The sequence below is a fragment of the Mustela lutreola genome, chromosome 2 (genome assembly GCF_030435805.1).
Source record: "Mustela lutreola isolate mMusLut2 chromosome 2, mMusLut2.pri, whole genome shotgun sequence".
Classification (NCBI taxonomy): Eukaryota; Metazoa; Chordata; class Mammalia; order Carnivora; family Mustelidae; genus Mustela; species Mustela lutreola.
In genome coordinates, this window is record NC_081291.1 from 224,652,589 (window position 1) to 224,677,600 (window position 25,012).

Sequence of the window (25,012 nt, forward strand, 5' to 3'; positions counted from 1 at the left end):
AATGATCCCAATTGCTCTCCCTCCTAGCCAGCCTCTAATAATATCCCTGTTTTTCACTCTCGCCATCTTAGTGTGTGTGAAGTGATATCTCATTGTGGCTTTGGTTTACATTTTTCTATGACTAAGGATAGTGAGTGTTTTTCATGTCATTTGTATGTCCTTTTTGAGGAAATATCTTTGTTTACTTTTTAATCAATAGTCACCTTATTATTGAATTGTTAGAGTGGTTTATACATTGCAGATACAAGTCCTTTCAAAAAGATTTGATTGATTGATTGATTGATTATTTACTTATTTTAGAGAGCAGGAGTGCGGAGTCAGGAGAGGAGCAGAGGGAGAAGGGGGGAAGGTTCTCAAGCAGACTCAGTATCAGTGTGGAGCCGGTCAGCAGGCTCCATCTCACGACCCCAAGATCACAACCTGAGCCGAAACCAAGAGTCAGACGCTTCACCAACCAAGCCCCCCAGGCGCCCCTCCGATATATGTTTTGAAAATGTTTTTCCCATTCTGTAGGTTGCGTTTTAATTTTCTTAATGTCTCATTTGAAGCACAAACATTTTTAATTGAGTTACAGTCTAAATAATCTATTTTTTCTTTTGTAACTTGTGTTTTTTGTGTCATTCAAGAAACGATTACCTAACTCAGAGTCATAAAGTTTTCTTATAAGGGCTTATAGTCCGATCTCTTCCATTTAGGTCTTTGATCCAGCTCAAGCAACTTTTTGTATATGGTGTGAGGTGGGAACACAACTTCATTCTGGTGCATGTGGACATCCAGTTAGTACAACCACCATTTATTGAATGGATTATTTTTTCCCTCATTGAATGGTCTTGGCACCTTATTGAAAACCAACCAACTGCAAATGTAAGGGTTTGTTTCTGGGTTCTCAATCATGCTTCACTGATCTATATGTCTGTCCCTCTGCCAGAACCACACTGATCAGATTATTGTAACTTTGTAGTCAGTTTTGAAATTGGGAGCTGTGAGTCTTTCAAAGTGATTTTATTTTTCAAACTTGTTTTGCAATTGTGAATCCATTGAATTTCCATATGAATTTTAGGATCATCCTATCAATTTCTACAAAAAAGTTGGATGATATTTTAATGGAAATTGTGTTGAATCTGTAGATCATTCCAGGGAGCATTCTCATCTTACTACTGTGTCTTCCCATCCATGAACATGGGGTATCTTCCCACTTACTCACATCTTCTTTCATTTCTGTCTACAATGCTTTGTAATTTTCAGTGTACAAGATCCATATCTTTTGTTTTCAACAGGTGCCCTTGGGCAAAATGCTTTCTGCAGTATATAAGGTGTGAGTCAGAAAAAAGCGAAAACAAGCATTGTGAGTAGGGTTGTCCAGGAAACTTCCAGACTGGTCAAATACGAATTCTCTAAGAATGGTATCTTGGGGAGGTCAAAACACATGCTGCCCCTCTAGGAGCTGTTAGCCTGCTTGTCCGTGCAACACTATTGCTATGTTACGTCAAGGCCGCCGTGAACCTAGGGAAGGAAGAATGGAATAGAACTCCCCAGTGCTCACATTCTTACTGAGATTGGTGGCTTGACTTGAATAAACACTTTTCAGATTGTTGCAAGTTTTCACCGATTTTCAGAGCCCTGTAAAAGTTGATTTTGACAGTTTTTGCCAGTGTGAGCATTGTTTTTACACGGTAGCAAGTTTTCAGAGCTCCTTACTCTGCCTTTCTTACCGATGTCACTTGATAACTTCCGTGACATGGCCACCACATGATGAAGCTGACATGGGCCAGAGCCCTTTCCTCCCCATCCCTGTGTATCCTGTCAGTACTGAGTACTGATTCCTCACCACAAGATCCAAGAAGACAAGGAGACTACCAGGATAAGTAGTCTCAGGGAAAGGTCAGGGGGCGGTATAGGCTGGAAGAGGAGGAGTCTCACTTTACTCTTGATGGAACACTTCTAAAGCTACCACTGAGTCTGGCCTCACCATATCACCTCCAGTGCAGACAGTCACCTCCATTGTCTGGTGGCTTGGTGGCTGGTCACACAAGCTGAGATGAGAATCCCGAGCTCTGAACCCCGTGACACTGTGCCTCTATCTTTAACACCTGCTACCGCAGAACCTGTGACCCAAGCCCTGGGACAACCCTGTCCTTGCTTGGTCCTACAAATAGCCCAGTGCAGGGTAGGGAGGAAATAAATCCTTGTTAAGAAGGCAGTGCTTTGAAAGCCACATTTTCTTGTCATGGATTTGTTAAATCCTCTGCTCCTTCTGGACCTATCTTGAAAAAATGTATTCCAATAAAACAGATAATCCAGAAACTTAGTCCATAATACTGCCACTAGAAACCAATAGGAACCACATGTCCACTTTTTAAAAATTGGGTAACTGTGGGAGCGCCTGGGTGCCTCAGTCAGTTAAGTGTCTGACTCTTGATTTCAGCTCGGGTCATGATCTCAGGGTTGAGGGATTGAGGCTCGCATCAGGCTCTGGGCTCTGTGCCGAGTCTGCTTGTCCCTCCTCCTCTTCTCCTCCTCCTGCTCTCTCTTCGCTCTCTCAAATAAATAAATAAAATCTTTAAAAAATTAGGGGCACCTGGGTGGCTCAATGGGTTAAGCCTCCATCTTCGGCTCAGGTCATGATCGCAGGGTCCTGGGATCGAGTCCCATCGGGCTCTCTGCTCGGCGGGGAGCCTGCTTCCTCTTCTCTCTCTGCCTGCCTCTCTGTCTACTTGTGATCTCTTTCTCTGTGTGTCAAATAAATAAATAAATAAATCTTAAGAAAATCTTCAAAAAATTAGAAAACTATGTAGAAAAGTACAAATATAAAATTAGCAAAATAATGGAAAAAGTAGATCCCATTTGCAATAGTAAATAAATAAAATAACTAAGAAGATACAATTTAAAAAGTGTAATGCCTACAAACTCTAATGAATGAATATAAAAGACCTAAATAAATAAAGAAACATACCACTCCTGGTTGAGAAAGCTCAGCATTATGAAGGTGTTACTTCTTAGTCAAATTTAAATCTAGAAGTCTCATGGAATCCCAAGCCACCATGCTAATTCTCAAGTTTATCTCAGTGAGAAAACAGAAAACAATTGCCAGAAAAATTTTGACGCAAAAGAGCTTAATTTTTTACAAAACATATAAAGTTATAGAAATTTAAAAAACATGGCATGACTATCCTCACCAGCCGGTGTGTCTCCTAGGAGAGTAATTGTATATGTGTCCAAAGAAGATTGAACTGTCATTGTTTGTAACAATAGAAAGGAACAAATAACATAAATGTATTAAAAAACAAAGTGATTAAATTTAAGATATTTGGGGGGTTGATGAAATATATAGAGAGATATACATATGTTTACAACATATAACAAGAAAAGAAAAGTCACCAGTTAAAAAATATAAAAGGCAGAGAAATGAAACTTATCACTTAAAAGTTTCAACTATTCATTAATTGAAGCATATGAAAATGCCATTTTCATAGGACAAAAGTGACTCAATACCAACAATTTTTTATTGGATCTATTTATATATAAATGAATGCATTAAAACAGAAAAGTTATACATCATATAGTTAAAAGTTGTTACTTCTGAGAGAAAGAAATGATCAGGGTACAAGAAAAAGATGTATTCTGAGTTTCATGTATAATACATGTAAGTTTTTAAGATAAAATTAATGCCCAGGGCGCCTGGGTGGCTCAGTGGGTTAAAGCTTCTGCCTTCAGCTCAGGTCATGATCTCAGGGTCCTGGAATCGAGTCCCGCATTAGGCTCAGTGGGGAGCCTGCTTCCTCCTCTCTCTCTCTCTGCCTGCCTGTGTATGATCTCTGTCTGTCAAATAAATGCATTTAAAAAAAATAATGCCCAATCACATAGAGATCTTATAAACCAATAATAAAGGTATAATGATCATGAAAAGTAAATAAAAAGCACTAAAAGAAGAATAGAAATGCCATCAAGTGTATGGAAGAATGAGATTTGTTGCTCAAAAGTACGAAGAACAGATAATAATACCCAGGGCTCGCAAGGACGTGGCAAGATTCATACACACTCACACACATGCACACTAGTTCAATCTTCCTGGAAGCAATTAGATAATCTGTATCAAGATACTTTAAAAATGTAGGCCAAGTGTCCCGCTTCCTGTTAGAAAGTAAACCATCATGACTGATCAACCCTCTTCTGATAACAACAAAAAACACTGACATGCAAATGGGCAAAAATAGGAAACCAAGCAGAGCTGTGGAGATGAAGAAGTCAAATAGTGCAGTTCCAGAAAGTGATGAGCCCCTGCTGGGGGACACGTAGCCCCTTTTCCCCGAGTGCATTTTCAAATCTGAACATAGAAAAATGGAGAACAGCCTTCTCATGGCAGAAGGACTCTCCTGGGGTACAAAGAGACATGAACCCTTTAACCCATACAGTGGGTTGGCATTAAGTTAGAACTGAAGGGTTCTCAAACACCAAGTTAGCATTTTCTGCTCAGTGGGGCCTATTTGAACCCTGTGCAAGGAGAGAGAAGTTGATCAGGTAACAGTCCTGTTGAGCTAGGGAGACTTAGCAGAGTCTGGGAAGACCAAGGCCAGAAGAATTTTCAAGGCAGAATTCCAGAGAAGAAGGATCTATGCAGAGAAAAAGCTCCAGAACACTGGAGAGGGGCTTTGAATCTGTAGCTAAACACTGAGTTGGGCGTGACTACTGTGAGTCTCCACCAAGATGGCTGAGGGGCTCCTAGGTCACTCCAAGCTGTGAATACTTTAAACAAAAAGTGAATACAAAGAGAGAAGTTCAGGATATTAAAATGGGTCAAATGGAATTTCTAGAACTAAAAATACAATATTCAAAATGAAAAATTGACTGAATAGATATAATAGCATCTCAGACACTAAATAAAGGATCAGTGAACCAGAAGACATAGTAACAGAAAATACAGAAACTGAAGCAGAGAGAGATTTAAAATACTGAAAAAAAAAGAATGAAGTGTACCCCAGTCATCAGGAGGTCTAAGATAATCGGAGCTCCAGAAGGAGAGAAGAGAAAAACTCTGAAAATTATTTGAATAAGTTATGGCTAAATTTTTCCCAAAACTAGATAAAAACTATAAATTTATAGACAAAAAAAATTTCATAAACCCAAGCAGGATAAACAGAAAGAAAACCACATTAAAACACGTCGTAGTCAAATTGCTAAAAATCAGTGACACAAAGGGAAAGTATTAAAAGCAAACAGAGAAAAAAAGACCCATTACTTCCAGGGGACAAAGATAAGCATTCAAACATTCCTCTCAGCAGAAACAATGCAAACCAGGGGACAGTGGAAGGACATCTTTAGGGGACGGACGGAAGGAAGCAATGAAGTCTATATTCAGTGAGAATATCTGTGGCGGACAGACAGCTCCCCAGAGCCGTCCACACCAGAGTCCCCGGAGCCCGTGAACCTGGGAGGGTTACCCAACAGCCAGGCATCAGCTTGCATGCACAACCACGATGGCTGAGCAGTCCACCTTAAGATAGGGAGACGACCCTGGATTCCTCCCAGGGATCCAGTGTGATCACAAGGGTCCTTGAAAACGGGAGAGGGGGCAGAAGAGATCGGGGGACTCAACTCTCTGTTCTGGCTTTGAAGACAGAGAAAGGAGGCCCAGGGGCTCCTGGGTGGCTCCGTCGGTTCGACGTTAACTCTTGATTTGGTCTCAGGTCATGGTCTCAGGGTCTTGAGATCCAGTCCCAAATTGGCTTGTACTGAGTGTGGAACCTGCTTGGGATTCTGTCCCCCACCCCCCGCGCCCCCCCTCCCCCCGTCCCTCTTCCCTCCTCGGTCTTACAACAAAACAAAAAGGAGGAAACAAAGGAGCCGGAGCTCAGGAATACGGCAGCCTCCAGAGGCCAGAAAAGGCAAGGACACGGATTTTCTTCCCTAGAGCTTCAGAACGGGCACAGCCCCATCAACACCTTGATCTTGGCCTGGCGACACGCTTGCTGGATTTGTAACCTAAAGAGATGTAAGAAAATAAATTTGTGTTGGTTTAAGCCACCAAAAAAGTTATTCAAAAGGCTCATAACCATCTGAAAAGTGCTTCGTTCCATTATTTATCAAGAAATTACACATTAAACCATGATAAGGCATCACTACACATCCGCCCAAGGGATTGCAGTGAAACCAGTGTTGGAACCACCGGATGCCCAGACATTGCTGGGGGTCCCTAGGATGCTACAGGCCCGCTCCTGGGCATCACACACTGGAAGCCAGTGCTCGTGCCCACGCGAGGATCGCACGAGCATTCACTGCGGCCGGACACCGAGAACAGGGTGACACATGAGCTGAGGTGTGGCCGGACGTTGGAACCACAGAACCACAGAACCATTCGGAGGCTGGACCGCAGACACACACAGCACAGCCGGTGCCCGAACCATGGTGCTGAGCAGTGGGAACCGCGCGACCCATGGCAGGACTTCATACAGGAGGTCCCAGCATGGGTAGAACCGATGGGTGGTGATGGAACGGGGGACACGGCCACTCGGAGGTGGGGCGAGCTGTGGAGGTCAGCGATACTTCCCGGAGAGTCTCCCGATCTGGGGGTTGCCCAGGTACACCCAGGATTGCACCTGTTTTTTAGTGGAAATTAGATCTTAATTAATTTTTTTAAAGGTTTGATTTATGTATGTGACAGAGAGAGACACAGCGAGAGAGGGAACACAAGCAGGGGGAGTGGGGCAGAAGAGGCAGGCTTCCTGCCAAGCAGGGAGCCCCATGCAGGGCTCAATCCCAAGACCCTGGGACCATGACCTGAGCCAAAGGCAGACGCTTAATGACTGAGCCTCCAGGAGCCCCTGATCTTAATTTTAAAATGGACACAAACGGGGCACCTGGGTGGCTTAGTCAGGTAAGCGCCTGCCTTCAGCTCAGGTCACGATCCCGGGATCCTGGGATCGAGTCCCTACTCAGTGGGGGGTCTGCTTCTCTCTCCCTCTCAAATAAATAAATAAAATCTTTTTAAAAAATAGGCACAAACATCCCCGAAAAGTTCATTCCTTTGAAAGCCAGGAACTCTTTTTAGGAATATTTACCAGGGAATTAGTTTGAAATATAAGCATTTACCTGAATTTTGGAGGTGATGTGAAAGTCCTACATTCCAGGAAACCTCCCATCATGAGGAAACACAGGACCATCAGGAAGGATGGGCTCCACCTAGAGCCAGGCTGGCAAGGAGGTGGGCCAGGGCCACCGGGTGCCCCAGCTCCCTGAGGAAGGCCAGCACTCAGGATCCCCAGCCAGGTGGGCCAGGCTGCGGTGGCGGAGAGATCGTGCTCACAGCACCGACAACACAGCCTGTGTGTGACCAGGGGGGACCCAGCAGTGACCAGCGGGATGAACCGCCCATGCTGGGCACAGTCTAGGGAGGCTCGCTGGGGACTCGGCCGGTGTGGCTGGGGGTGCACGGGCCTGGTGCCGGCTCCACCCCACCCCCGGCTGGGTCAGGGTCAGGGCCAGGCTCCAGGTTGGCAGTGACAGCTTAGGGAGAGCCTCATGAACGAGGGGCCCGTGGCTTGGATGCAGACCCAGGGGGACCCCCGCGCAGAGGGGCTGGGCTCACGAGGACAGTAGAGCGGGAAGACAGGATAGCTACTCCGGTGTCCTGGTCCCAGTACCAGTCGTGGGACTCAGAGGTTCCAGGCAAACCCGTCGTGGGAGGCCCGCGAAGCCGGTAGACCCCCAGGTCGCTCATCCCTAGAGGCCATGAAGGGTCAGACAACCTTCTGCTGACCCAGGAAGGGGACATACAACTGGGCCTTGACGTGGCCATCACGGGAACCCCACCACCTTGTCCCTGGGCTCCTATCCCCAGCTGAGAGACTGGGACCTTTGGTAAAGCGGAAACACATTTCGGGGGAGAAAGGACGTGTCTCCAGAAAGTGGTGCTGGGCATCTGGTCGTCCCGCGCAGAAAGAGAACAAAGGGCACCACCCCCACGCAGGGAACTCACAGTGGGTCACGCCCCTGGACCTGTGCACAATCCTCAGCAGAAAACGAGGCAGCCCGTACGACCTCGTGTCTGCACGACTCGTGTGCGTACGACCTCGTGTCTGCACGACTCGTGTGCGTACGACCTCGTGTCTGCACGACTCGTGTGCGTACGACCTCGTGTCTGCACGACTCGTGTGCGTACGACCTCGTGTCTGCACGACTCGTGTCCGTACGACCTCGTGTCTGCACGACTCGTGTCCGTACGACCTCGTGTCTGCACGACTCGTGTACGTACGACCTCGTGTCTGCACAACTCGTGTGCGTACGACCTCGTGTCCGTACAACCTCGTGTCTGCACAACTCGTGTGCGTACGACCTCGTGTCTGCACGACTCGTGTCCATACGACCTCGTGTCCGTACGACCTCGTGTCCGTACAACCTCGTGTCTGCACGACTCGTGTGCGTACGACCTCGTGTCTGCACGACTCGTGTCTGTACGACCTCGTGTCTGCACGACTCGTGTGCGTACGACCTCGTGTCTGTACGACCTTGTGTCCGATGAAGAGCCCTGCACAGAGCACTGAAAGCAGGACCGATGAAAGTGGGAACCAACACGCCGGACTCCATCGAAATGGAACACGTTGCTCTCTGAAAGACACTATTAGGAAATCAGAACAGCAAGTCACAGACTGAGACAGAAGGACCATAAGACACCCCCCGACAAAGGACGGGTGCAGGTTACACAAAGAACTCTCAAAACTCAGAATAAGAAAGCAAACAACCCAACTAAAAGGAGCGGTCACCAGGGAACAACAGGGTTGCAGGCGAGCCCAGGAAAAGGTGTCCGACGCCACTGGTCATCAGAAAATGCAAATTAAAGTCCCATGAGTTAGCACCATGCACCACACAGAATAGGGTAAGTCAAGAACAAACAACTGGAAAGCCTCTGACAGCACCCAGGCTTGGGTCGCAGGGTGGCCGGAACCCTCGCCCATGGCTGGTGGGACACAGTTTGGGACAGCCCCTCCTAGGGATTAATAAAGAAATTAAAACCTGAGTTTACAGCAAAAACTTGGACATGAAGGTTCACGGCAGCAGCGCTCATAACCACCAAAAACTGAGAGCCCTGATGTCTCTGCGCAGCTCTGGGCTTCGGCACAGCCCACGCCAACAGCCGGGGGACAGGCTGAGCGGGAGAAGCTGGGCTCTGGTGGGGCCAGGCCGTGGGGACCAGGTCCATGGTTGCCAGGTGGGGGGCACTCTTTGCTGCGAAGCACCAGGAAGGTGGGGGCTGGGGGGACTGTTCTCTGCCCTGAGGTGGGGGTCACACAGTTTCAGGCACGTGTTGTTGCACGAAGATTTAAAAATAAATGTTTAGGGGCACCTGGGTGGCTCAGTGGGTTAAGCCGCTGCCTTCGGCTCAGGTCATGATCTCAGGGTCCTGGGATCGAGTCCCGCATCGGGCTCTCTGCTCAGGGGGGAGCCTGCTTCCCTCTCTCTCTCTCTGCCTGCCTCTCCATCTACTTGTGATTTCTCTCTGTCAAATAAATAAATAAAATCTTTTAAAAAAATAAATAAATGTTTAAAAAGGCCAGCAAAAGAGAACACTCATTTAAAGAAGGCGGATGCTCTCAAGGCAGAGTGGGCTGCATAGACGGTCCCCGTCCACCCCAGGAAATGAGGCTGTTTGGAGTCCCTGGGAGACCGCGGGCTCAGCAGAAACAGTGGCTTTGCGGATTTGAACACACTCTGACAAGGAAGGGTTTGCGGAGATTTCCACCAACCGCGTGACCCGAGGGGCTGCGATTCAGTTTTGTGCGGTGAGGGTTGGCGTCGCAAGGGCCCCCAGCAGCAGCCCGGCTTCGAGGTGCTGCACAGGTGGGAGCCCCCGCGCGCTCCTCCTGGGTGTGGACTGGCCGCCTCCGGAGCCTGCCCGCCTTTGAAACGGTCTTTCCTTCAGGGTCCAAGGGCGAGGTGGAGGCGGGAGTCCCATCTTGAGCATCAAATAACCTTCCCTGGGCTGCCAGCCTGAGTACTCCCATCGTGGCCCGTGGCCTGCAGCCCGGGACGAGAGATCAGACAACCAGGGCTCCAGGCGCGGGTAAGTCCAGGGCCGAGCAGTCAGTCCCACAGCGAAGGGTGTGGAGTCGGTACAGTGGTGCAGGCTACAAGGGGGAGAGAAAGGGCCGATTTAGTTGTCCTAGAGACGGAGTTCCAGCCGGGGCGCGGGGAGGGAGAATGCCCAGAGGGGACCAGGAGGTGAGCCTGTGGCAAGTTTTGTGCTGGGTGAGGGGCAGCTGGTGAGGCGACCCTCAGGGGGCCGCTCTGCCTGCACCCACTGGCCTGGGTGGGCTGAGCTGAGATGGGGGGGCTCGGTGCCCCTCCCGGGCGTGACTTCCAGAACCGTGGCTGCAGCAGAGCAGGCAGGGCAGTCTCCTGGCTTCTGCCCAAAGGACAAAACTCAGATAACCAGACTCCGAAATCGTCACAAGTCGGCCACCCTCCCCCAGTTTCCCAAACCATTTCCAAACCACAGCCCAGTCTGGGCATCATCCCATGAAGCATTCGACTTCCGCGGAAAGCTGCGGTCAGGGGGCAGGGTCTCTCGGCCTGGACCGGCCGCAGATGGCTTCCAGCAGGCCTCCCACGCTCAGCCGCGGCTCCTGAAGGACCGTCCACCGCTTTGCAGCAGAGCCTCAGCTCTGAGGGCTCCAGCCGCTTCCTCAGGGAAAGGAGGCTCGCTGTGGAGATCGGGCTGTGGGCGTCAGTGGAAGGGGGTCTGCGGAGAGAAGCCTCAAGAGGAAGAAGGAGCGACCCCAACAGCCAAGCAAATGGACCACAGAGAGACGCTGGGGCGGGGGCGGCAGAGGGGGCTGGGCCGTTCCACGGGGAATGATCCATGACGGAGAGAATGCACGGGGCCTTCCTTCCTGAGCTTGTAGTCGAAGGGGTGATGGAAGCCAATCAGACAATCTCTAAATGGAGAATTCCAGAGCATGGGGCCTGGAGCAGGGTCCAGGAGTCTCAATGGGACGAGAGCATTCCACCCCAGTGATGGGCTGAGGCGGCCTTCCCACGGAGACACGGTAACCCAGAGAGCGGCCCTCCCCTGCGACACAGGAGCCCTGTCCCCGCGGCTGCCTGCGCCAATCCCAGCCGTTTCCTTCTTCAGGCTGAGGAGAGGGAGTCAGGGCTGTACCCACGGCAGGTCTCAGGGTTGCACCAGGCTGCCCAGGGATGTGCCCCCGCCCCACGGCACTGGCCACCTGTGGCCAGGAGGATTCGGTTAGGAGTGTAGTCTGTCCCTCAGTGTGCCCGTTCATGTTCCAAGGGGAAAGGGACCCCAGCAGGTGCACAGGAGAGCTGTAGAAACACGGATGAATAGGGAGGAGGCTGGTGGCCAGCAAGTGGCCTGTGATGGCATCAGAATGTCTGCAGCTCTTGGTTCCTAGTCCTGGTACTCCTGGCCCCACCTTGCTCGGGGCCTCATGGCCAGGGACAGCTCATTCCTAAGCAGTCCTCACGTCCTCAGAAAGTTGGCCTATGCAGACCTGTCCTGCTCTTGTTAGGAGCTGGCCAGATGGTACAGAGGCACTGGGGCCTCCGAGAGGCACCGGGACAGTCAGCAGTAAACCATGTCCCTCCGATGCGAAGTAGCCTGAGACAGCAGCAGCCAACCTGTGAGTCACGAGAAAGTGAGTGACCTAGATCTCGCTATGGACCCAGTGAGTCACCAAGCAGCAGAGGAGGCCCCAAGTCCCCACCCAGCAGAAACCGGGAGCCAGGCCTGAGGCCCCGGGCCCAGCTTCCCTCCTGTCTCCAGAGGCGCACCCACTGGCCGACCCCTCAGCAGCTCCGTCCTGCAACCAGGGCTCACCCCCAGCCTCAGGATGGTCTTCCCACAGCCGCACCCACACCCCAGGGCGTGCCAGAGCTCATGTGGACTTTGCTATGTCTTCAGGAATTTAGACACCTGGTTGCTAAACACAGCATTATTAAAAAATCAAATTATAGGGGCACCTGGGTGGCTCAGTGGGTTAAGCCTCTGCCTTCCGCTCAGGTCATGATCCCAGGGTTCTGGGATCAAGCCCCACATCAGGGTCTCTGCTCAGCGGAGAGCCTGCTTCTCCCTCTCTCTCTGCCTGCCTCTCTGCCTACCTGTGATCTCTCTCTCTGTCAAATAAATAAATAAGGGACACTTGGGTGACTCAGTTGATTAAGCAGCTGCCTTCGGCTCAGGTCATGATCCCAGCGTCCTGGGATCGAGTCCCACATCGGGCTCCTTGCTCCGCAGGGAGCCTGCTTCTCCCTCTGACTCTGCCTTCCACTCTGTCTGCCTGTGTTCGCTCTCACTCTCTCTCTCTTACAAATAAATAAATAAAATCTTTGAAAATAAATAAATAAATAAATAAAAGCGAAAAATAAATAAATAAATAAATAAAATCTTTTTTAAAAATCAACTTATATAAACTTATAATCAAATAAATTACCTCAAACACAAGTAGTGAATATTCAGAGTCCCTCACTTCCTCATCAAGTGACCCTAGTTTATGAGCATCTGTGCTTCACACCTGTGTGTAGGGGGAATACCTTATGCTGCCACCAGCCCGCCCCTGCCCAACATGAGCTGGCCCGTCCTACACCCCTGCGCTAGCTCACCACACGCTGCTGCTGCAGGCCTCACCCACCTCCCCCCAACCCTGTCTCACCCCCCGTAGAGGCTCTTGGGGCAGAAACTGCCCCAGCATTTGGAGGCATCCGTGGGAAGTTGACTAACGTGATGGCCATTGACTTTATCTGTTTAAAGCTGCCTCCTTCCAGATCAGTGATGAGAAAAGGGGTCATTCCTAACTCAAGCCCTTCAAGTCACCACGTGTGGTCCCAGCGGCCCGGGAAGAGTGGCCACACCCACCACAGGAGCGAAGGACTGGCACCCGTGGGAGCTACCGCACATCCCCGGAACCTGGGGCTTCTGCTGTCTCCTCCATTTACTGGGTCAAACTGACTGAGCTGTATCTTGGAAAATAAAAATTAGCCCCCGGGGGCTCCTGCAGCTACTTTTTGCAGAAACTTAAATTCCTTCCCATGTGTCTCTGCAGACAGGTCTGGTCTGGCGTTTCTGCCGGTGCACTCTTCTCCTTCTCAGGCCCACGAAGCTAACGAACCCCACACAGGAAACAGCTGAATAAATCCACACTCAGACACCTCACACTCAGACGTCTGAAAACCCAAGAAATTAAAGTATCTGAAGAAAAAATACCTGGCTTTAATGCAGCCAGATAAAAATGACACACTCTATTACTTATAAAAGAACAGCAATTGGAATGACTAAAGATTTCTCATCAGAAACCATGGAGGCCAGAAGGAAGTGGAATATTTTTTAAGTGTGGAAAGAAAAGAACATTAATTCAGAATTTTATACACAGAAAAAATATCCTTCAGGAATGAAGATGAAATACAGACTTTCTCAGATAAAGAAAAACTAAAATAATTTGCTCTCAGCAAACATTCCCTAAAACAGTGGTGAAAAAGGTTTTCAGATCTAAGGAAAACTGAGACTGGAAGAGCAAGAAACAGGGTCATAGGTTCTTCTCCACTTCGGTTCTGTGCAATATGTTAGATGATTAAGAGCAAATATGTGATATTGTCTTACAGAGTCTTCAGCATGTGTGGGTGTTGAACACAAGACAACATAAAGAATGGCGAGCTCAGGGGCCTACGTGGTTGTAGGATTTCTACACTTGAAATGGTAAAATACTGATTCTAAGTAAGCTGTGAGAGGTTAAGGATGCATATTGTGATTGCTGGGAAACCACTAAAGGCTTTTTAAAGATATGATCAACAATGCAATAGATAAATTAAAATAGAATGCTAAAAAGTGTTCAAATAACCAAAACAAAAGCAAGAATGAGGAAACAGAAGGATGTTGGAAGAGAAAAAACAAAATTAAAATTGTAGGCCTGAATCCAAACGTATCAATAATTACATTAAAATGTAAGTGGTCTAAATTAAAATACAGGAATTATCAGAATGAATTCTTTAAAAATCACCCACCACCTATGTGCTATCTACAAGAAACTCTCTTCAAACATAATATCTGTAGGTTTTTGTTAAAAGGTTGGAAAAAGATACAGTACAAGCAGAAATCAAAACAACTGGGCTGCCCATATTGACAACAGGTCAAGCAGACTTCAGAGAAAAGAAAATTATCATGGATAAAGGGGAAAATTGATAATAAAAGGGTCAACTCGCCAAGAGGACATATTCCTAAATGTGTACCTAACAACACAGCTTCAAATACATGAAGCAAAATTTGTCAACACAGAACTAGAAGGAAAAATAGACAAGTCCAGAATTGTAGCTGGAGACATCAAAACCTCTCTCCCAGAACAGGGAGACAGAAAACCAGCAAGGACCCAGGAGAACTGAACATGACTACAGACCAAGGGGATCTGACTTGCCCAATCAGAGCAGAATGCGAACAGCCTTTTGTGTTCATTGACATTTACCAAGATAAATGATAGTCATGATCATTCAAACACTTTTAGCAGAGATAAGAGAATTGAAGAGTGTGTTCTCGAACCATGACGGAATCCAACTTGGTAAATAACAGAAATCCAAGAAGGAGAGTGCCTGGACGCTTAAAAATTAAGCAATATACTTCTGAATGACCTACAGACCGAGAAAAAGACTCAAGGAAAACTAAATAGTAGACTTAACTGAACAAAAACGAAAATACAACATAAGAAAATCTGTGGTGGGCAGTGGAAGTAGTGTTTATAGGGAAATTTATACCACTCAGTGTCTATAGCAGTAAAGAAGAAAGATCTCAAAACAGTAATCCAAGCTTTCATCTCAAGAATCCACTTTAGAAGAATAAAATAAATCCAAATCAAGTAGAGGAAGAAAAATTAAGAAGAGAAAAGAAACCAATGAGATTTAAAACAAAACACAATGGAGAAAATCAATGGGAACAAAAGTTGTCTCTTTGAGACAGTTAAGATCCATAAAAATTTGCCAAACAGACCAAAAACAGAATGGACACAAATTAGTCATGTCAGGAATGAAAGCAGAGATCACAAAATTACAGACCTTGCATACATGAAAGGGAAAATAGGCAAATCCTACAGAAAACTATGCACACATAAAATCAACAACTTAGATGAAATGAACCATTTTCTCGAAAACTGCCAAGTACCAAAACTCTCTCCAGATGAAACAGAAGATCTAAAAAGTTCTGTAGCTCTTAAAGAAATTGAAGTTTCAGTTAAAAACCTTATAAAACAAGAAATATCTAGGCCCAGATGGCCTCACTAGTATATTCTCCCGAACATTTAAAGAAGAAGCAACACTAATTCTACTTATTCTCTTCCAGAAAATAGGAGAGAACAGTTGCCAAGTGACTTTATGAGGCCAGCACTATACTGAGGTCAAAACTAGAGAAAGACAGCACACAACAAGAAAACTGCAAACTGATATTGCCCATGAACAAAGAGGCAAAGTCGTCAGCATAATGTTAACGAATTACATACAACAATATATAAAAATAAGAAGAAACTATGACCAAACGGGGTTTATTCCAGAAATACAACATCCTTCAACAGGTAAATAAACTGTGGTACATCCATAAACTAGAATACTACTCAGCAATAAAAAAGGAAACTATCTTCAACAAGGTAAAACTAGAAATACCACACAATCCAGTAATTCTACTACTGGGCATTTACTTAAAACAAAAGCACTAATTCGGAGGGATGCATGAACCTCGATGTTTGCTGCGGCAGTAGCAGTTAGCCGAGACATGGAAGCCACCCACGTGTCCCTCAGTGGACGAATGGATAAAGAAGACGTGGTGCACGCACACGTGCACACACACGATGGTATATTACTCAACCATCCAACAGAGCGAGATCTTGCTGTTTCAACAACGCGGATGGACCTAGAGGGCATCATGCCAAGTGATAATACTCAGACGGAGAGAGACAAACACCAGATGATTTCGCGCATGGGGGAGCGGTGGGTGGACGGGGAGATAGGAGAAGGAATGAGGAGGCACCAACTTCTGCTGATAGAATAAATGAGTCATGGGGATGAAAATCACAGCACGGGGAACATAGTTAACGGTCTCGTACTAACGTGCGTGCTGACTCTCCGTCAACGAGAAAGAAAACGTATGGCGCTCCGGGGTGGCTCAATCGGTTCAGTGTCCAGCTCTTGATTTCAGCTCAGGTTGTGATCTCAGGCCGTGGGATCAAGCCCCACGTCAGGCTCTGGGCTGAGCAAGGAGCCTGCTCAAGATTCTCTCTCTCTCCCTCTCCTTCTGCGCCTCTGTCTTCTCTCTCTCTCTGTCAGCGGATAAGTCAAGGCTTCAAAAAAGCCCCTCCTACATTTCTAAATGACCCCATGGGGTGATAAACCCCCACCAAGAAGCCCTGCCCTGTAAGGATGACTACAGCCCCGGGGACTTGCTTCTGACCGTGCCGCTTGCTCCTGGGACCCAGCAGAGCGGGGCTTCCGAGAGCCCTGGCCACAGCAGCGGGACCCCCGCCTGTCCACCCACCAGCCCCCCAGCCTCCCTCGCCGCCGACTCCTGCTGTTCCCTCGTCCTGCTTGCCCCGCAAGGCTCAGCTCCAGAAAAGCCCCAGAGCAGGGAGGGCAGTCAGGTCTGCTCGGGAAAGAGCACATGACCCACATCTGGCCAGGAGGCGAGGGAGGAATCTGGAACGGCTCCCTGCTCCAAAGAGACATTCCAGGGCCAGGCATTCCCAAGCTCGCCCAGGGCCCCCCTCGCCCCGCGGTCCCGGGGAGACGGGAGACAGCGCGCCCAGGGCCTCCCCCGCACCGAGCTGGCCAGCGGCCCAGGGCGCGCCTCTCCTCCTGGACTAACGCCCTTTGCCACAAATGGGAATGAGCCTTGCATAAGCAGACATCTGCGAGTGCGAAATCCAGAGGAAATGCCGGCAAACGCCACGGGGAAGCTGGAGGGTCCCCAGAGAGCAAGCCGTCCGCGGCCTTCCTCTTCGGCCGGCCCCCGCAGCTGCCGATGGGGCATCCGGGGGGCTGGGCCTGGGGCTCGGCAGATGCTGTCCCAGCAAGGGACAATGTACATGTCAGATGTCTTCAAGAACGTTTCGTCAAACCTGCTCTCTGCACAACCGTCCAGATCGCTTCTGTCCCCGCAGACCTGTTATTCGGGGCGGTCAGCTCTGATTTTATAAATCTGTACATTTTCTCAGCCAGAAAAATGTTGAATTCAGACGCATATTGGAGACTACTTGTCCCTGAGGAGGAAATGTCGGAGCTGCTGGGCGCACGTGGTCTTCCGTGGGTGCCACAGACCGTTACGTTACTTACAACCAAAAAGGCGATGGCTGAGGACCCAGATGGGCTTGAAGTCCCCCAGCGGGTGTCAGAACAGGCCGGCAAGGGGAGCCCCTCCCGCCCTCCTCCGCCCAGCTTTGCTTTGACAGCTCCCTCCCAGCCCACCAGCCCTGCAGATGTGTCCCAAGGCGCCTGGACCGCAGGCCTCCCCCTGGGCCCTGAGAACCACCCCCTGCCCGCCCGCCCCCCACTGGCTCACTGCCTCAAGAGGAGCCTGCAGGAGCCTGACACCGGGTCTATCCTCATACAGGGCCCCTGGGGATGGCCTAATGCAGCCCGGCCGCCCCGTGAGTCACGCAGAGAACATCTGGAACCCCTCAGCCTGCAGACAGGCGGGCACAGGCTTCCCTCGGAGTGCCGCACCCTGCACGGCCAGTGGCCCCGGGACAGGACGGGCTCCCCGGGCCTCGCCTTGGCTCCTCGTCTCCCCTCCCACTCCTCTTCACCAGCACCTTGAGCTCAGGGGCCTGCCGTCCGCTGCGGGGTGGCGGTCTGGGGACATGGCAGAGAGGGCTGGCTCACCGTGAAATTGTACAGAGAGGACAGAAGGGCCGGGGGCTCGGGGACCCCTGACCCCGCAGACCGCCTCCACACCGGGCCCAGCGTGAACCAGCTGGTCTCCCAGGCCGCTGTGGGGACTCTAGATTGGGTCAGGCAGAGAGGAGCCTGGTTATCTGCATCCTACAGAAGGTGACCAGCCCAGAGGTCGGGGCAGGGAACCCTCCAGGGCCCCCAGAAGGCCAGGAGAAGGGGACCCTGGAACTCTCTGGTGGGGCCCAGCCTCTAACAGGGCCCGTGCAGGGGTGGCTGAGGCCGAGGCCGAGCATGTTCTCTGCTTGCCCCACGCCTGTCCTTCCCTCCCTCCTGCTGTCCGGCCACAAGGTGCCCCCTAGGAGACAACTGTGCCAGCCTCCCAGGCAGCGAGTGTGGGACAGTCCAGGGAGAAGGCCGGAAGGAGCCGGCCCTTCCAGTAAGAGCTCCCCCGGCCGCTCTCTGGGTGACTCCCAGCTTCCCTCTCTCCCCACCTTAGGGCGCCTGCTCCCCCAGCAGGGCGTCCTGAAGCTGATCCCGGGGCTCCCCGGGGCGCTCCGTAGAAACACCCATTGTCCAGCCCCAGCAGGTGTTCAACAGGCCCTGGTTGCTCAGGGTTTCTGCCCAGCTGGCGACGGCACCCCAGTTCTCCAAGTGGGCTCTGGGGGTCCCAGGCTGCAGAGATCTTTCGGGGGCTCTGTGAGGCCCGTGAGCTCGATAACAAACTACAGGAGGTGATGACATTTCTCACCCGCGCTTGCTCCGGGCGCACGGTCGTTTCGGAGCCCGCACCCGCTGTAGGGTCCCACGTTACAACAGGACTTTAAGAAATGATCCTTTATTTTACGAAGTCCTGGTGTCCTATCGAAAACACCCACGATTATCTGAAGATACCCTCCAAATACCCTCCGCTCCTACTCCATGTCTGTAAGGGGCCAGATTTCCCTCAAGATCTTACCCCAAGCAGCCTGTCTGTCTGCACGGTTGGAGCTCACAGGTGCGTGCGGCAGCCCGGCTCTTCTAGAAACCTGGAGGCGCAGATAGCCCCGGCTGCTTTTGTTTAAGACTTTTTCATTAAAAGTAGATTCTGTATATTAACATGTAATGAGTTTATCTTTATTAATTTGAAACGAGCTAATAAGGGAATGTTTTTACATTTGTTTTAATTTCTAATATCATAAATATCGACCAGTGTAAGCTGGAACCAGAGCCATGCCCCCCAGTCCTCCTGCTGACCCCGGCCCGCGCCTCCCTCCCCTGCAGCAGCCCCTTTCCTCCAGTCTGAGAGAGAGAGATCACAAGCAGGCAGAGAGGCCGGGGGTGGACGGGAAGCAGGCTCCCTGCCAAGCAAGGAGCCCGATGCAGGGCTGGATCCCAGGACCGTGAGATCATGACCTGAGCCCAAGGCAGAGGCTTTAACCCACGGAGCCCCCCAGGGGCCCCAGTGTGTGACTTTTTACAGAGGTGCCAGCATGTAACCATCGCCTCTGGGACAGGACACGTCCCTCACCCCGCTCACTGTTCATCTGCCCCCAGACACTAAAGGTGACTTTCGCCAGCCCTAGAAGATCACGGGAATGGCACCACGCGGCGCGATTCCTCCACGTCTGACTTCTCAGGAGCACGTCGCTGCTCCCGTGCTGCTGTGGAGGACAGTGCCAGTGTTCGGCCAGCTTCCGGCTGCACAGCTGCCTGTGGGGGTGGATGGCACCTGCCACCCTCTCCAGTCCACGGCCCAGGATGGTTCCCACTTTCTGCCTGTTCTAGAGCTGCTGTGAACATCCTTGTACAACTCTCCACGTGGACATGTTTTTATGTCTTAAGGAAACACTCAGGAATGGAATGGTCGGGCCCTCAGACAAGCATAGATTTAACTTTATATAAAATTGTCAGTTTCCCAAGGAGTTGTTCCACTCGAAATGTCCCCTGTCAACGTGTTGCCCCACGACCTTGCTGACCGTTGGTACTGTCACCTTCTAACTGCAGACATCCGGGGGGTGCCGCGGTGCCTCACTGTGGCTGTAACTTGCTCAAGTTGACTACGTGAGCCCACTCTGATGCGCAGCGTCCTATGTTAATACAGTACAGCGCCTCCTGACGTCAACACCGTGGTCCTAATCATTACAGCTTTCTCCTGAGTCTTAAAACGGTATAAAACCTCCCATTTTGTTCTTCTTTTAGAGACTGTTTTCCCACTCAGAGTCTTTGAATCTCCATACATTTCAGAGTCGACTTTTCAATGTCTCAGACAGCCTGGCGGGATCCACTGAGCTCACGTGACATCTGGGGCTGAGTTCGGGAGAAGCTCTGAGGTTGAGCACACGGAGTCCTCGGGTCCAGGAACGTGGGCTGCTTCTCTGCTCTCTGGTCTTCCTTCGTCTCAGCCGTGAGTCTCAGTTTTCAGTGTGTGGGTCCCACGGGCTGTGCCCCCCACCCCAGTGCCTTGGGGGTCCGTCCTGGAGGTCCCCGCAACGAGGGAGGGAGAGAAAGAGCGTGGAGGATCCCAGGGACGCGGTTCAGGGGACGGGCTGGACATCACCTCCACCTGCTGTCTGCGGCCACAGCTCGGCCTCAGGACTGTCCCAAGAGGAGGCTGGGAAACGGCGTCCCAGGCCTGTGGCTCGTTACAGCTATTGCCCAACACAAGCGCCCTCTCTGCGCTGGGGTCCCCTGGTCACCGAGGGGAGGGTGAGCACCAAGACTGCTCTGCCCCTTCCTGACCTTCCCGGGTGACCCTTGAGGGGTCCGGTGTCCCAAGACCCCTCGGTGATCCTTGATCCTCGGGGCAGGCGGAGGAGACACGGTCCCGCTCCCCTGGGGGCTGCAGAGATGGTGGGAGTCCTCACCTGCCTGTGGCGGCGCACCTGCTGGAGCCCGAGCCCACAGGTTAGGTTTGTTTGTAATCTTTCTGCACGTCAGTCCTGTACGTGCCCAGGGGCCGTGTCCACGCTGTGCCGCATCAATCGCAGCAGAAAACCCAGAGAAATGGGAAGCGAGGACAGAAAAGGCCATTGAAACAAAAAAACTGAGTCAGCACAGCGAGAGATTTCGTTAGCGTTTGTAAAAGCGCTAATTATCTCTCTGGCCTGGTTTTCATTAAACTGACCCGCTCTGGCGCTGTTGAACGGTTTTGCGATGTGTGCACGCAGGGCACGCGTGCATCTGTGCAGAAACAGCCCCTCCGAAGTCTGCCCGATCGCTGGGACCCAGCCCTGAAACAGAAAGTCCTTTTTCTCCAACTCTCAGCTAACACTGTGGCCACACTTGAGGCTCCCTTTTACCAGCTGAGAATCGTCCAAGTTTGCCTTTCACAGGAGGACGCGGAGAACCACTGGGGGCGTCCCGCGGACCCTGGAAGAGAGCCCCGCTGGCCGGAAACTCCCCGGCGGCCGCTCAGTCGCCTCCCCGCTCATCTGGCGAGTGACCGGACCTCTTCGGAATGTTTCCATTTATGGCTAGAATTCGGTCTTCCCTGTTTGGTCACAGGCGGGAGGGCTTGAGGGAGCAGAGAGCATCGCAGAGCCACTCTCCGGAGCCAGGGCCGGGGGGCTGGGCGGGCAGGGCTCGGGGCCGCTGCCACGGGACCGGCCCCGCCCGGCGCGCATCGCCGCGGACTCCGGTCACCTACGGAGCGCACGCGTGGCGGGAGTCGGTGCCCCCACAGGGCTCCCTTGGTGCCGTTAGCCGTGCGGCCTGGTTTGCCCTGTTTATTCGATGTCTCACGCCCCCACGAGACTGTGAGTCTGTCCAGTCTGGGGAGGGACAGACAGGGAAGGGTGGGGAGCCCCCCAGACTGGTACTGCCTGGGCCAAGGGAACCCAGCCGGGAGCATACCCTTGACGGGGCGCTGGGTGACCAGGGTGGTCCTGGACATCCGGAGGCCGGGAGAAGCAGAGCACACTCTGGAAACCAGCCCCCAAACCCCTGCACCTTCTTCGTGCCCTGAAACCTTGCTCCTGTCTCTTCTCCCCAGGGACACCAGCCCTCAGGGACTGCTTCGTGCTCTGTGACTCGACCCTCCATGTGGCCCTCTCCTCCCTGCCCAGCGCTTGTCCAGGGCGGCAGAAGGCGTAGATAGGGCAGGAACCGCCCTCCACAGCCTGAACACCCAGGAAAGGGACTTGGGCCCAAGGAGTCTTCTGTCCTTCTCCAAGCTGTCAGCTAAAATGCAGCCAATTTTCTCCCTTTATGTTAAAGGAAGGCATTCTTTCCTGGTCTCTCCATCTAGCTCCTAGACGGCCCGCCGCACGAGGGCTGGGTCTTCTCCCTAAGTCAGATGCTCAGTCGCGGGGGCGGGGCAGGCAGGGGAAAGACGGGGACAGCCTCACAGATTGATGCGCTTTTGATTGATGCGCTTACTTTTGTACCTAGAACCAACACTCCTTCCTGGAAAGAGCAAAGCGTTCCTTTTTGGGGCTTTCCTCATGGAAGTCTGACCTGCCGTCACCACCTGGTAAGTCCGCGTACCTCGGAGACATCCAGATGGCAGCTGGCAGGGCCCTCTCCACTGCAGGCTGCTTCGGGAGCTCCTGTGGCACCCAGCCAGGTGGGCCGGCCGCTTGCATTGATCGCTGCCAAGGTCCCACACGGACTTCCACATTCTCCCTGTCGAAATATGGCTTTCAGAAAGTTAAAAACGTGCTTCTCACACAAGTATGGGGTGAAGACGAGGCAGAAATTCTCTCCAACCCATTCACGAGTAGCCAGGGAGATGGTAGGACCAGCTCCGATGGGCCTCAGAGGAGCGGGGACAGTCCACCCATCAGGAAGGACTTTCTGAGGCAGGGTGCTGAGTCAGAGACAAGGTGTCCTGTCCCACAGAGGAGCCCGGTCATGACCTGCCCAGTTGTCCTTTCTGCCGGGCGGATTACTCCCGAATCTCCCAGGAACCGCCGACCAGCCAGCGTGGAGCTGCAGGGAAGCTGAGCCCTTAGGCCAGGGTGATGTCGGGCACAGTCCCCGTAATCCCTGGGTGGGCTCGCCCAGCCGTGCCCCAGGATGACGCAGAAACAGCATGTCGGTCACCTTTTGGTCTTAGTGCCAAGACTGAAATGACCAAAGGCTACAGGCGAGGCTGTTGGACCATCCAGGTCTGCCTGACGTGCGTCTGTGGAGGCTTGTGCCTTGGCTCCTGTCTCCCTCCGTCCTCTCCCTGGCGGGCCGTCTCAGACACACCGACATTGTGGTCATTCACAATGTTTGCCTGGCGCAGCTGGAGGTCGCGTTCTCTGAAATTTGAAAAACTAACAGAATGTCTTGTGTTTCTAATTAAAGGGAGTGTCTGATGGTGTTCCGTTGAAAATCAGGTTTCCCCAACCCCCAAGCCCATCAAGGACACAGCAGGGCCCAGAGAGAGCAGAAGTGCCGCGTCCCGAACTCTCTGAAGGTAGGAGGGGTCACACGGCTAAAAGCATTTGTCAAGGGGCGCCTGGGTGGCTCAGTGGATTAAAGCCTCTGCCTTCGGCTCCGGTCATGATCCCAGGGTCCTGGGATGGAGCCCCATATTGGGCTCTCTGCTCGGCAGGAAGCCTGCTTCCCCCTCTCTCTCTGCCTGCCTCTGCCTACTTGTGATCTCTGCCTGTAAATAAATAAATAAAATCTTTTTAAAATTTTTAAAAAAATAAAAGCATTTGTCAAAAACTTGGTCACACTCAAGAACTCATTGTGACATGACGCTGTGGGAGAAGGAGCAGCTCCCTGTCCCTGATGTGCCGGCGCATGGCTGAGAAGGAAGAGAACCCGGTTCCAATCCCAGACTCACTGCCCACTGTCTCGTAGCCTGGGGCAAGTTACCCACCCAGACTCCTATTCCCATTCGTCACGGGACCTGCTGTTCTATGAGAGAAGACAGAGGAAGCTGTTTTATTGGGGGGAGCCAGGCCGGGAGAGCCACAGCACTGAGACACCTGCCTTTCCCCTTCCGATTCCTTTTTCCACCCTCAGAAGCGACTTGGCGAAGCTCCCTGTTTCCAGCTCACCCTTCTTTGAGCCGCTCTTTCAGGGATGAGGTGACCGTGGAAAAAAAGAAGCATCATGAGAAACCACTCAGCAAAGCTCACAGTGGAAAATGGGTCACAGGGTGACCACAGTGAGTCATTCTGGATGGGGTACAGCACACACACAACCACCCCACACTGCCTGGGTCCTTGGGAATTTCCAGTGGGAAGTCTCTGCTTCTGACCAAGACAGATGGGACAGCCTGTCCCAGTGGGAACACTTCAGGAAGTCAATGTTACTCAATTCAATTTAAAATAAACATTTATTGAGCTTTATGAATCCATCTTTGCCAAACACTGTGCTTTATCTCAAAAGGGGAGCCACATAAATCTGGGTGGGATCAGGAAAAGGCTGAGAAATCATTTTAGGTCTTGAAAGTTGGTTGAATTTGGATAGACAGAGACTGTAGGAGAGGCATTTCAGACATCGGGAAGAACCTAAGGGAACCCAGAGAGCGGGACTCGAGTACCATCCCTGGGGAGTGGAGAACATGTGCTGATGGGAAAAGTCCAGCCCTGGATGTCACCAGCTCTCAGATTCGGGCTGCTCTTGGGAGGGGGCCATCACCCCACAGTCTGCTCTTTGTGTCAATGCTCTCCCTCCTTCCTGACCCTCCTGGTTCTGCCCTGATTCTACCATAATCCTAGTCTCAGCCTCTGAGCCATCCATCGGAGCTCAAACCATCACCCAGCTGTCAACAAAGACCCTGCCTCCGTGGGGCCGCTCATCCCCACCGCTTCTCCCTTCCCATGTCACGGTAGGCTCTCGGCATGACCCTCATGTTGGCTGTTGCAAGACATCCTCACATTTTTTTCCCAACTCGGGCAGGAAGTGCTCTAACGCCCAGCTGTCGTGATCACTACCAAAGACTCTGGCTCTGGCTTTCCAGAAAGGCACACTGTCTGAGAACTGGGTTTGAAGTTCGGGGCAGTGGGGGTGAACTGTGACAACTCAGCTCCTGGGCACCAGGGAAACGCAAGTGTCGCCTGTTTGGTGAACAGACGTGGTCCTGTAGACAAGATGTCCTCCCCCTTCAAGTAGTCAGAGTGTGGCAAGTTCTAATGATGAAAGCTAGAGTGACATTCTGTCTTGTGCCTTCCCTCGGTCCCCTCTTTCCCTGCCACCTTCAAGCAGCATCTACAAAAAAGGA

The 25,012-nt window shown here is 51.4% G+C and overlaps 2 long non-coding RNA genes across 4 annotated transcripts; one reads left to right on the forward strand and one right to left on the reverse strand.

Moving 5' to 3' along the window:
* Positions 1-5,823: 5,823 nt before the first annotated feature.
* Positions 5,824-12,089, reverse strand: LOC131825486 (uncharacterized). Of its 2 annotated transcripts, XR_009351271.1 has the most exons (4): positions 8,455-12,089; positions 8,330-8,392; positions 7,087-8,034; positions 5,824-6,593 (listed from the first exon to the last, which is right to left on the reverse strand). It is a non-coding gene; the product is annotated as an uncharacterized LOC131825486 (long non-coding RNA). The 2 variants fall into 2 exon arrangements; XR_009351270.1 differs by having other exon boundaries at positions 8,330-12,089.
* Positions 12,090-21,261: 9,172 nt separating this feature from the next.
* On the forward strand, positions 21,262-24,252 carry LOC131825487 (uncharacterized). 2 transcript variants are annotated; one of them, XR_009351273.1, is made up of 4 exons: positions 21,262-21,602; positions 21,839-22,318; positions 23,140-23,251; positions 23,809-24,252. It is a non-coding gene; the product is annotated as an uncharacterized LOC131825487 (long non-coding RNA). The 2 variants fall into 2 exon arrangements; XR_009351272.1 differs by having other exon boundaries at positions 21,303-21,602; positions 22,237-22,318; positions 23,809-24,220.
* Positions 24,253-25,012: the final 760 nt, after the last annotated feature.